Source organism: Mustela nivalis, assembly GCF_964662115.1.
Source record: "Mustela nivalis genome assembly, chromosome: 4".
Taxonomy (NCBI): domain Eukaryota; kingdom Metazoa; phylum Chordata; class Mammalia; order Carnivora; family Mustelidae; genus Mustela; species Mustela nivalis.
In genome coordinates this window covers 94,151,075-94,164,393 of record NC_139023.1, presented here as the reverse complement: position 1 = coordinate 94,164,393, position 13,319 = coordinate 94,151,075, and the positions used below count along the sequence as shown (strand labels likewise).

Sequence of the window (13,319 nt, the reverse complement as noted above, 5' to 3'; positions counted from 1 at the left end):
CCTACTGAGCTATCCCTGTGCCCCAGCTTAGCATAAATTAATACAGCTAATAGATAGTAGAGATTGAAATCCAGGTCCAATTTAACTACAAAATCATATATACTCTTTCTTTTAAAGCATACTGAATTGTGAATGCCAAACATGTAAAAATCCATCTAGGATAATAGAATATGCATCAAAATTAATGAGTAAGACTCACAAATTAGAAATTTATGTCTTAAGTTCAGAGAATCTCTGACTGTTCAGGCTACCTCCTTTCTGATTTATTACCATTACCTTTTCTGATACGATTATCATTACTTTCTTATTGATTCAAAATGAAGATTATGAGAAAAAATCATAGAACATTTTATAAAAAGTAGCCATTCCATCTGTTCATCTCCCTTTTGAATAGGTGGCATGTTTTTTCTCTGTAAAACCAATGTGGGAGGCTCAAAGAAAATCTCTTATAAACACTTTGGGGTACCTGTGAAAAGAGAGACCCACATTTTTGTTCTCTGGTTAGATATCTACTTAGCCATCAGACTTCCTGCTTCTTTGTGCTACAAAGCATGGGCGAAAACATTACAGATGAGGTTTTGCAGGGATTTCCAGGCTAAGAGAAGGAGAGAAAAGCAGTGTCACCTCAGAGTCTGATCACATAGGTGTCTCTAGTCTAAGAACTCACAAAGAGACTAAATAATACATATAGCCATAGTATTATAGGGGATCAGAGGGGTGTGGGTCAGAGGTGTATACTTTTCAGAGGAATGAGGAATGAGGCTGCCAGAAGGATGAAAGAGTGTGGCTTAATTTCGTGAGCTGCATAGGAAGGAACCTTTACCTATAGGGTGAATAGGTCAACATCAAGCCCATAGACAATGAGCAATTTGAGGAGTTTGCACCAATTAAAGAGGAGATCATTTGCCTTGGGCAGTGAAACAAGGAGACTGCCTCCCTATTCCTTTAACCAACTCTAACTTTCCTAGAAAGGCACACATTAGGGATAGTGTGGAGCAGAGATTTGGAAACCAGAGTGTCCCTTCCCCCACACACACACTTTTAAACCTCCTACCTGCTGAAGTTTAACCTCCCAGGATGCGTTGAGTAGGAAAACAATAGTGATTGTTTAGTAATATAAAATTATTGAAAATAAACTGTGCATGTGGATTGAAATAAAGTAATGGAAGAGAATTTTAAGGTGAATGTGTCCCCTAGAGATGTTCCCTGTAGATGTTCACTGTTAATTGTGGGTGGAATGACTGTTCAACATGGCACACTTAGGACAGTTGTTGAAAAAAAAAAAAACTATTTGTATATTCATAATTGACCTTGATACCCCTCTAGTTGTGTTTAGTTGATTACCTGGGACATAAAAGTTAATTATAAACAATATTTTCTTCTCTCCCAAATCACTTCCAATTCCCCGGCAGATTTGGTGCAATTTTGTAAATTCAATATTCTCATTAAAAAAAGATATGAAAAGGGGTACCTTAGCTGGTTATGTGTCTGACTCTTGATCTCAGCTTGGGTCTTGATTTCAGGGTCATGAGTTCAAGCCCCACACTGAGTTCCATGCTGGGTGTGGAGACTACATTAAAAAAAAAAAAAAAAAGATATCTAAAGTCTTTAGCATTTTTACTTATATGTATGGATTCAATACATTCTATTCAACAAATATATATTGAGAGTCAAGCATGTAAACATGGCCATTTGATAGTCTTTAGGAAACTGGATTATGATCAAAAGTAGCCTTAAACTCCATGTGAGCTCCTTGAATTTCAAAAAGCTTTAAGAATATGGGAAAGTAATTCTTGCTTTCTGCCACTATTACAATTAAATGCTGGCTAAATTCAGTAAGTTGAGATTTAAGATCTATACATGGGTGTCCTAATACCCACTATTAACGGAAGAGTACTCAGTTTTTAAAGTTCTGCTAAATGACAGGGCACCTGGGTGGCTTAGTCATTAAGCTTCTGCCTTTGGCTCAGGTCATGATCCTGTGGTAATGGAATAGAGCCCCACATCCAGTTTCTGCTCAGTAGGAAGCCTGCTTCTCCCTCTCCCACTCCCCCTACTTGTGTTCCCTCTCTCGCCGTCTCTGTGTCAAATAAATAAATAAAATCTTTAAAAAAATAAAGTTCTTCTAAATGCCAACCAGCATCTTTATAGAAATTAACTCTAATTCTTAAAACACCACGAACGGTTGAGTTAAGTAAAATAAAATAAGATAAATTCTAAAATAAATTAGATACTTAGAGAAGTTAATCTCTCTTTGGATTGAGCAAGTTATTTAAGGTATAGTTAGTAGTAATAATAGCAGTGATAATAGAAATATAGTTGTGGTAATATGTGGTCTGCCCAAGATAACAAAGGTGCCAAGCTGCTAAATGTTCAAGGTTAGATACACAGTTCCTTGTCTCTCTCCAAAGTTTCTGTTCTTTTTTTCACATCACACACCTTCTCACAGAAACCAAAATGTTCAGTTGGTTCACCTTTCTTCACATCTTCCTTAAGCTTTTACAAATAAGGCTAATTTCATAACTAGCCACAATCACTGCCTTCTTTTATTCCAAGTTCTAATTAGTTCTCAAAACACTATTTGTTATTGAAAACAGCTCATTTCTTCATCTACAAAATGTGATCTTTGAGTCAGGGTCCTGACTTTAAAATTCATCCCAAGTGGCTTGCTGATGTAAGTTTTAATGCCTTGCCTCCTGGAAACATGTTCTCTAGTGGTCCCCAACCATTTACAAAGGCAGAGAAGGTTTAGTAAAATATTTTTCCCCATCCTAGACTGATCTCAAAAGACCATTTTTTCAAAGAGTCATTAATCCTTTGGTGAACTGATGCACAGCTGAGCCCGAGGAATAAAACTTGTTAGCATTTGATATCTAAGGGGAGCTTAAAGGCAGAAAAATGTTTCTAGTTTGAAAGATTAGAAAGCACCCAGTAATGTAAAAAATATTTCTATCACTGCTCCAAGCAACTTTAGACTCTCCAATGCATCATAAATATATTTGTTTTTAACTTTGAAACAGATCCTACAATACCAATAAGAACAAAGTACAGTGTTAAATATTGCCAGATACTCACAAATCATTTTGTAGATGGACCCCTCCCCAAAAAAATCTCATTTGTAAATGAATAATTACAGACCCAGTTAGGGTCTAAAATAATTACACTTAAAGAAGGATGCCTATTCTTTAACATGTCAAATTCCAGCGTTATTTTATAATCATATAGGCAATAGATGTAGTAAGTGAACTAGTCTTCTGTGTTTAGGAATTAAAGCTTGCTAGTGTGTTTGAAATCCTTGTAGTACAAAAGGTAGGCCTTATGTATTTGCTTATCCAAGTAAGAAAAGTCTTATACCAGGTAATGGGATATTTTGCTTGTGACGGCATATTTTCTCGTCTGTATACTATTTTAATAAATTTTATAAAACCTAAGGTTTATAGAAGCCTAAAAATCATTATGCTTAATGTAAATAATTCATTCTCAGGTATTATTTTTAAATACAAGTGCTGAAGAAGGAGTTTTGAGAAAACTACAAAAAGAAAATTAAATATGGATATTAGTTATAAGATTGTTATCTTAAGATTAAATTTGAGTGGCCAGGATGCTAAGGAATTAAAGGATTAAGTGTGAGGTGACTAGGAACTAGAACATACTCCCAGTGGAAGGCAAGAAAAAAATGAAAACAAGTAGTAAAGCAGTGCTTTCAGTGTCAAAAATAAAGCAGAGGGTTCCTTCATGATTCCTTGTATTGTAAGGCCCTACACTCTCATCAATCATCAGTCAAATGTGCATCCGTTTTTTAACCACAATCCTACCACCTGGAATTAGTAAGAAATGAATGAAATAATTATTAAAATAGAGGACTATTAAAACATCCTGTTAGGTGAAAGAGCTGTCTGGAAATATTTCAGAGTCTGCTCTGAACCAATAAAATTACAGTTATTTGACAATAATTCTGATCATTGCTCATATTAGAGTATATGTATTCTCTTTCTTTTAATCTAACAAACTTTTTTCTCTAGAGACAAAGTGTGAGCCACTAGAGTAGTAATAGTGACAAAGATTGAAACACAGCAAATGAACAATAAATATTAGTTGATGGTGATGCTGATAGGGAACATAAAGAAAGCATTCAGCAGAATAATGATGAACCCAGGTTTTTGTGTATTTTGTTTTAGAAGTTAAAGTAAAAACTATTTAACCAAGAGTTTGAGGACTCCACAGGTACCCACGCTTCATTAAAATAGTCTGTGTAAAAGGGGTTATTTTAAAGAAAAATTAGGGTGTGGATAATACTTTTTACATGACTATTTCAACCTCAGACGTGTTATAATCCCAGAAGCATATAATACAGAACGTTGTGCAGTTCATTCACACATCCTTTTGATTAATACTTGTTGAGACTCTTATATGCCAATCACTAGGATACAGATTGAACAAGACAAAGTCTCTTTCTTTGAGTTTATAGTCAGTTTTGAAGTCGACAAAGTCAAAACAAATTTCAAGAAATATATAACATGTCAGATAGTAATAAGTGCAATCCATGGAATGAATGCTTAGAGATTGGTGGTGGTGACAGGATGGTATTTTATATAGGGTGTTCAGGGAAGATCTCTTTGATAAGATGACATTTGAGAAGAGATCAATGGAAATGACAAAGTGAGCCAGTGGATATTGGAGGTAAGGCATTATAAACAGAGGGGGAAAAGAAAAAAAGATCCAGAGGCAGCATACTTGGTCTACTGGGGAAACAATGAGAAGTTCAGTGTGTCTGGAGTCAGTGAGGTGACAGTATAGAAGGTGAATTAGAGCACTGAGGGTATGGGAGGTGAGAAGTTGGGCAGATCTAGGAGGGATGTGTGGGCCTTTGCAGGGATCTTCCCCTTTACTCTGCATGAGACATGAGATGGTCAGCATTGGATGGTTTTGCACAGGAGAGTGAAGTGATCTACCACTTCTTAGGAGAATTGCTGTAGTTGCTATGTTGAAAATAAACTGTAATTGCACAAAAATTACAGTAAGGTAAGGAGACTTCAGTAGTCCAGGGGAGGGAGGATGATGATTTGTTCATAGAAGGTAGAGGTAGCAGTGGAGGTAGGTGGTAAGTAATAAGATATTGAATAGATTATGAAGGGTATGCTGAGAGGATATGATGATAGAGTAAATGTGGGATGTGAGAGACCGAGTCAAAGATGAGTTGAACATCACTAGTCATCAGGGAGATTCAAATTAAAACCACATTGAGATACCACCTTAAATCAGTTAGAATGGCCAAAATTAGCAAGACGGGAAATAACGTGTGTTGGAGAGGATGTGGAGAAAGTGGAACCCTCTTACACTGTTGGTGGGAATGCAAGTTGGTGCAGCCACTTTGGAGAACAGTGTGGAGATTCCTCAAGAAATTAAAAAGAGAGCTTCCCTATGACCCTGCCATTGCACTACTGGGTATTTACCCCAAAGATACAGATGTAGTGAAAAGAAGGGCCATCTGTACCCCAATGTTCATAGCAGCAATGGCCACGATCACCAAACTGTGGAAAGAACCAAGATGCCCTTCAGCAGATGAATGGATAAGGAAAATGTGGTCCATATACACTATGGAGTATTATGCCTCCATCAGAAAGGATGAATACCCAACTTTTGTAGCTACATGGATGGGATTGGAAGAGATCATGCTGAGTGAAATAAGTCAAGCAGAGAGAATCAATGATCATATGGTTTCACTTATTTGTGGAGCACAAGAAATAGCAGGGAGTTGAGGGAAATTGGAGGGGGAGATGAACCATGAAAGACTATGGACTCTGAAAAACAATCTGAGGGTTTTGAAGGGGTTGGGGGTGGGAGGTTGGGGAGACTGGTAGTGGGTATTATGGAGGGCACGTATGGCATGGAGCACTGGGTGTGGTGCATAAACAATGAATTCTGTTACACTGAAAAGAAATTAAATTAAATAAAAAAGTTGAATTTTTTTTTTTTTTTTTTTTGCCTAAAACCTGGAAGAAAGAAGTAGTCTTTCATTAAGATAGAAAAGGAGGATCAGGCTTTTGGGTTAAGATGCTTATTAAATATCCAAGAGGAAATGTCGAGTAGACCGTAAGGTATAGATTAGGAATTGAATAGCAATAATGGAGAGACGTTGTCAAATGACTGGTGTCTATTTGGGAAGGTTAAAGAAAAAAAAAAAAACAAGTTTCTCTATGAAAAGATCTCCATGGTTTTAAGAGAAACTTTCATCAAAAAAGTAAAAGGTGATCTCCAAAGTTTATGAAGGTTAAGAATTTCTAATGAAGAAGATAAAAAATAAAAAAAGGAAAAATCCTATGACTTGCCTACATGTAAAGTTTACATGAATGAATGTGCTGCTTTGGAAGTCAATGCACAAACCAAATTAAATCACCATGTCAGAAATCATTCCTTTTTTTAGGAACATGTATAGGATTTTACTAGAATATTTTCTCAAAGTCAAGAGAGTTTACAAAGTAATCTGAGGTCAATTAAAGAAAAATCATTTTCTTTTTAACTTGAAAGAACCTAGTGTTAGAACCACAATGATAGTCTGTCCAAAATTCTATTGAGTAATATTTGTAAAAGAGGGATACCAATATTTCCTTAAAAGAAACATGGTAAAATAATTATGGAGATATATTGGGATTTCTTTGCTACTGAAAAGGAAGCAAATTTTAAGAAAGAAGTAAGTTCCTGGCTCTATGCACAAATAATCAAGTATGTCAGAAGGCTCCAAGAATATAGAAACATGATCTTCTTTAAATGAAGCATTCTTTTTGGAGATAGGGTTAGAAAATAGTTTTAAACTGATTAAGAATGAGGGTTAAAAAAGTTTTAACATGTAGAACAAATGACATGAATTGCCTGTTAATATTATGAGTAAGTCCTTCTCCTATAGTAAAAACTAAAATCAAACAGGAAGATATCTGTTTCCTGATATGAGTATTTTCTCTTAAATAGTCCAATGCAATTGCCAGTGCTTATTTACCTACACAAATACTAATGTAAATAATTGTTGGTGTGTCTCTCATTCATGTTGGCATGTATATATTCATCTTACACTGCCCATAATTTACCTGCAGAAAAAGATTTAGAATGTATGTTAACACTAATTGAGAACAAGTCTGGACAAAATATGTATCTCATCCTCTGTTCAAAGAAGCAAGAATCCTAACATCTTATGTATAATGACTCATTTTATAGCTCACTTTACATAAATACCAGTATATGCTACTGGAATGTAAACACAGACATCTATTGAATCAGATGGACATAAATCATTTGAATAACCCAGTGAAATTTCATTGTTTCATAAAGGCTATGAGTGCCCCATTATTTACAAGTCAGGAATGAACATATACACCTAAGAGGTAAATATATTTCATAGGTTCTTTTGAGACCTACAAGAAAATGCTGTTAAAAAGTGTAAGTTACAATTACAATAGACATGTCTAAATGCTTTCCATCTTACCTTCATAAGGAGCTAATCTAACCAGAGCTGTAGAAGATTTCATTTGGAAACGAGAATGCTGAATGATTTCCTATAATTATTTCACTGCTCTGTCTTGATATTTGAGACATTTTTGCTAACTGTACCACACTCTGAATTCACTTTTCTGATCTCCTCTTTAAAGGAGTAGCAGCACTAAACTCATTCTGGATGGAAATGGTATTTTGTAATTGCACCATGTAAGATAATCATTTTCACGTAAAAACACCTGCGCTCATTCCCACAGTCCTGAAGTCTATACATTGGCATGTGATAGAAGTATGAAGTATGGAACATAACTAGTTGGTAAATAATAATACAGTTGACAATTTCCAGGCTGATTGGATGTGAAGAGTTGGCTTCAAGTTGAGGAAAATACTCTTCTTTGCCAAATAATTTGATTGTAAAAATTAAAAATGAGGGGGCGCTTGTGTGGCTCAGTAGGTTAAGCCTCTGCCTTAGGTTCAGGTCATGATCTCAGGGCCCTAGGATCAAGCCTCCATCGAGCTCTCTGTTCAGCAGGGAGCCTGCTTCCCTCTCTCTCTGCCTGCCTCCCTCTCTCTCTGCCTGCCTCTCTGCCTGCTTGTGATCTCTCTCTCTCTCTCTGTGTCAAATAAATAAATAAAATCTTTAAAAAAAAATTGAAAGTGAGGATGGGTTGGGAACAGAAGAAAAAACAGGTATTTTCTACTCCATTTGCTGCCACAATGATATTATTATTAATATTAATTCTTATAAGTATAATGATAAACTCAGCAAACTTTCCAGCACTCAGTCACCAATTCTGCCATTTTAAGTGGTTCTTAACTATTTAAAAAAAAAAAAAAAAGATGATGGCATGTAAATCTGATTATAAGAAATTATTCTTCTCGGGTTGATGTCATTAAAAAGCAAACTTGAAACAAATGACATCATTCAAGATAAAGGAAGAAACTTCCTTTAGCACATTTGAAAAGTCTTCTCGTTGCAACCACAGATGGCTTGTGTAAGGATAAAGAAATCATTCTCTGCATATTATATCCTGTCATCACAGGTCAACAAATCCTCTGCTTTCATTCTTTTCTATTGGTTACTTTACTTCAGTAGCCCTTTAATTCTTCTAATTTTGAAAATCAAAACAAAATAACCCATGGAATTGGTTTGTTTTCCAGTGAGTATCAGGAGATCCAGGACTTTTCTGCCGATTGAAGTGAAAGTGAAGAGCATGGAGAGGTGTGGTGTTGGGTGGTTTCAATGGCCAGAAGATGCTTGGAAGAAGGAGAGGAAATGGATTAACATCTGTCTGGGAGAGCTGAGTGGCCCAGACGGACAGTAGATACACAGGGATACTCAGATGTGAAATAAACCCCCCAATCCTAAGAAAACAGTCAGTGTTTTTGAAGTTAAAACCATCATTGTTGGCACTGTTTGAAAACCTGGACTTAATTCTCTACAGATTGTCATCTGGATTTTTAATGTTACAGAACAGAACAGGGTTGTACCTATATCTGATCTCTGCCCTTTTTTTTTTTTTTAAGATTTTATTTATTCATTTGACAGAGTGAGGCAAAATGAGAGAGGGAACACAAACAGGCGGAATGGGAAAGGGAGAAGCAGGCTTCTCTCTGAGCAGGGAGCCTGATGCTGGGCTAGATCCCAGGACCCTGGGATCATGACCTGAGCAGAAGGCAGCGCCTAATAACGACTGAGCCACCCAGCCAGCCCTGATCTCTGACCTTTTCATCTGTTTTTCCTCAGTTCTCATTCACAAGCTGAACTCAAGCACAAGTGCGTTCCTTTTCCCTTCCATTTTTTATTCGAAATCTGTTAATAGTGCAGATTTTAAGGTGTAGATTTTACATCTTTCACAGAAAGCAACAAAAGCAAAGAAGCAACATCAATGCTTCCATATAAGCTAACATCTCATAACTAGGTGTAATAAATTTTTGGAAAAATATGGTAAAGGCAGTTTTTCCAGTACTGTTCTGGAGTACTCCAGTACATTTTTATCAGTTATGTCATCTGCATGGACATAATTGAGGGTTACCTCGGTTTTATAGCAATTTCTGTTTATTGAATAAAACATCTACTTCCACTTTTTTGGATGAAATCATGATGTTCATTGTGCTTGAACGAAGGGTTCTTATTTCCTTACAGCTGAATATGATAATTTAAATATCAATGAAGAGACAGCATGATCCAGGGTTAACCTTTCATGTTTCCTTACCACAAATGAAAGCAACTTGACAACATTAAACCCACACTAAATACAAAGATTTACAGAGAACACTATTTGTTAAACACTTAGGATATTCCAGGTATGATGCCAAATGCTTTAAATGAGTTATCTCATTTAATCCTCACAATGTTGCAAGAGGGATGTCCTTACCTCCATTTCACAGGTGGGGAGACTGACACCCAGCAAAATCAAAGAATTTGTCAAAAGCCAAGCACTGGAAAGTAGATTGAGATTTTAATAAAGGTATGATTTCAAAATGTTTGCTCTCAACAGCTGCATTTAATTATTTTCAGTCAAGTGCTTGAAGAAATTTTAAATCTCAAGAAATCCTACTGAGTTATATAAAATAAAACAATCAGAAGGAACAATGTTATCTGCTTAGCTTGATCGCTGCTTCTATTTTTAAAAGGATGTTTTTCATTCATTGTGATATTTCACTGAATCTAAAACTACTTTCCAACTATAATAATGGAGATTTAATAATACATAATCCTGTGTTGACCTTATATTATTCTTGGGTTGGGAAAAATTCTCAATTTTCATTTACTATTCTATTCCGGGCTTTGTTAGTCATCTCCATCCCAGATTGAAGATAATTAATTTGCCTTAATCTCAGAAAATGATCCCTACCTATGCCATTCCTACGATATTTTTAACATATATTACATTTGAAAAACATGTTTTCTAAAACACATTTTAAATCTATTTAAATATAAAAAATATGTTTCTGTTTTTTACATTTTCCACAATTCAGTTACATAAGAAATCCCTAGTTTACAGATAGATTTGTTCTAGAAAGGTTAATTTATAGGTCAGTTCGAAACTTGGAAAAATTAGTCCTTATAAACAAAGTTGAAAATGGACATTTGGTTCCAAGACAGTCATAAAGACTTAAAAATCTATAATGAAAGCTGAACTATATAGTACTTGCAATATTACCCAAGTCCCCAGTCTTCAAAACAGGTCATTACTAATTCAGAAGAGTTAAGGTAGAGGAGAAAGGTTCAATTTCCCACAAATATTTAATAAAAATTCTCTATTTAAAACAAGAAATAATAGATCAGAAAACAAGCTATAAGAATATTTCAGTTCTTTTTATTATGAAACTCTGCTCAGGAAATACGATAAAATGGTTGAGTAAATAAATGTAGATCTCTGCTTCTGATACAATTCCTCTGAGATGGATGGATCACAGAGGAGCACTTGGGAGAACAAGAATTGAGGGATGAATTTCATTAGAAGACTGCCCACGACTGCTCCCCTACATGTGATTAGTATGGTACACATTCTTAATTCCACAGATCCCTACTATACTATATACTTCTATACTATATACTACACTATATACTAATACATATTAGTATATATTATTTCTTATATAGAGAGAGAATATATTTTATATATATATATTTATTTTATATATTTTATATATATATATATTTTATATATATATATATATATATTTATATATATATATTTCTATATTATATACCAATGGTCTCTACAGTGGAGTGTGCACATCCCAGGAAGTATGCAAAGCAATCCATTGAGGTAAAAGAAGAAATTCATACTGTGTTTTATGTGCATATATGCATATGTTTTATGTGCATAAGATAGAAAGGAATTAAGCTGTCTTAATATTTCATACCCCATTGAAGCTAGAGTCCTCATCTGGTTTATATACTTTGATGCCATGTTTAGTATTTGGGGGTATTGAGAGAATGATAGTATACTAGTGGTGGTATTTTTCTTCTTGTTTATTAAAGTAACTCTTTGTTGAAATATATGAAAAGTACATAAATCATTATATACCTTGGTGAATACAAAATGTATATACATAAAGTATATATATACTTTATATATTATAATGTTTATATACTTTATATATTATATAAATATAAATATTAAATATATATTTAAATATAAATGTACACAAAGTATATATATATATACACATATGTATATTAAAAAATATGCACAAAGTGAACATACCCAGATTATTAATGGAAATATCACCAACAGCTCAGAAACCTCTTCAGGTGCCTTCTCATTCACGAAAAGGCGAGCCCCTCTTTAGGGACTAAGTCTTTGAAATCAAAGAAGTAGGGAGTGGGCGGGGCTTAGAACCCCAGGGCTGGACTTGACCTGCACAGGCAACCCAGACCCCCAGGCGCATACTCAGAGGAGGTGCGCCCACGGGATCCCTCATTCCTCAGTTGACAGGAGCAATGACGCCTGCACTCCTGGATGCAGCATCCTTCCTGAAATCCTCGGGATGAATCCAGCTGACAGAGCAGTGTGGGGGAGGGGCTGCTCAAGGCAGAAAGCCTGGCAGGTAGAGGGGCCAAACAGTAACTGCATCTTCATGCTTCCCCGTCGACTCCATCGACTTAGACCCAGGGCTCCCACAAAGTGAACATACCCAGATTATTAATGGAAATATCACCAACAGCTCAGAAACCTCTTCAGGTGCCTTCTCATTCATCTTTCCCCTCCTCTGAAAATAAACACTTTTCTGACTTCAATTAGCATAGCTTAGTTTTGCCTGCTTTTTGAACTTTAAATACATGGAATCGTGTAGTCTGTATTTATTTGTATATAATTTCTTTTGTTCAACCTTATGTTTATAAGATTTCTTCCAAGTTGTTCTAAACACTTTAATTTTAGTGACTGTGTATTACTCCATTATGTAAATATATCATGTTTTCATTTACTGTAATTTGTTCATTTATTGTAAGCTAATGGACATTTATGTCCTTTCAATTTGGGGGATTTTAGAAACAATTTTGTCCTTTTTTTTATTTTAAGATTTCATTTATTTATTTGATGGAGAGATAGAGAGCACCAGTAGGCAGAGTGGCAGGCAGAGAGAGAGAAGTAGAAGCAGGCTCCCCGCTGAGCAGGGCTGATCCCAAGACCTAGGGATCATGACCTGTCATGCCAAGGCAGCTGCTTAACTGACTCAATCACCCAGGCATCTTAAGAAATAATTCTGTTTAACAACTTTTGTTAAGTGTCTTTTGGTGAATATATGCACATTTCTGGAAAGCATATATCTAGAAGTGGGTTATAGGACATGTGCTTTTATTTTGCAAAGTGCTTGTTGTAGCTTACACTCCTACCATGAGATCATGAGTATTCCAGTTGCTTCATATTCTTACCAAAGTCATTATTATTTTCTTTTATTTAGCTACTTTGATGGATATATGGCAATATATAACTGATTTTAACTTTTGTTTCTTTGATTACCAATGAGATTGATAATTTCTTCATATATGTGTTGGCTGTTTGGGAACCCTTTTTTTTTTTTTTTTAAACATCTTTTAGGTCTTTTGCCTATTTAGATGATCTTTTTTTTAATTTTTAAATCATTTCTTATGTATTCTTGATACAAGGACTTTGTCAGTCCTTTTTCAGGTAAATATATTACAAATACATTTTCCCATTCTGTGGCTTGCCTTTTTCACTTTCTTACTAGCATCTTTTGATAAACAAAAGTTCTTAATATTAGTCAAGTTCAATTTATCAATTTTTTTATGGTTAGTTCTTTTTTGTGTGACTGTTTAATAAATTTTTGCCTACTCTCATGATGGTGTAGACACTCTC

The 13,319-nt window shown here is 35.1% G+C and overlaps 1 long non-coding RNA gene across 2 annotated transcripts in view; it reads right to left on the bottom strand.

Moving 5' to 3' along the window:
- The window catches only part of LOC309863293, a 60,644-nt gene that overhangs the window by 8,173 nt on the left and 39,152 nt on the right, over positions 1 to 13,319 (bottom strand). Inside the window, exon 4 of one of the 2 annotated variants that reach the window (XR_014310972.1) lies at positions 1,478 to 1,570. The exons of the other annotated variant lie outside the window; for it this stretch is intronic. This is a non-coding gene — a long non-coding RNA (uncharacterized lncRNA). Of the gene's footprint in view, positions 1 to 1,477; positions 1,571 to 13,319 lie in introns of those variants that run through there. 2 annotated transcript variants of the gene reach the window in all.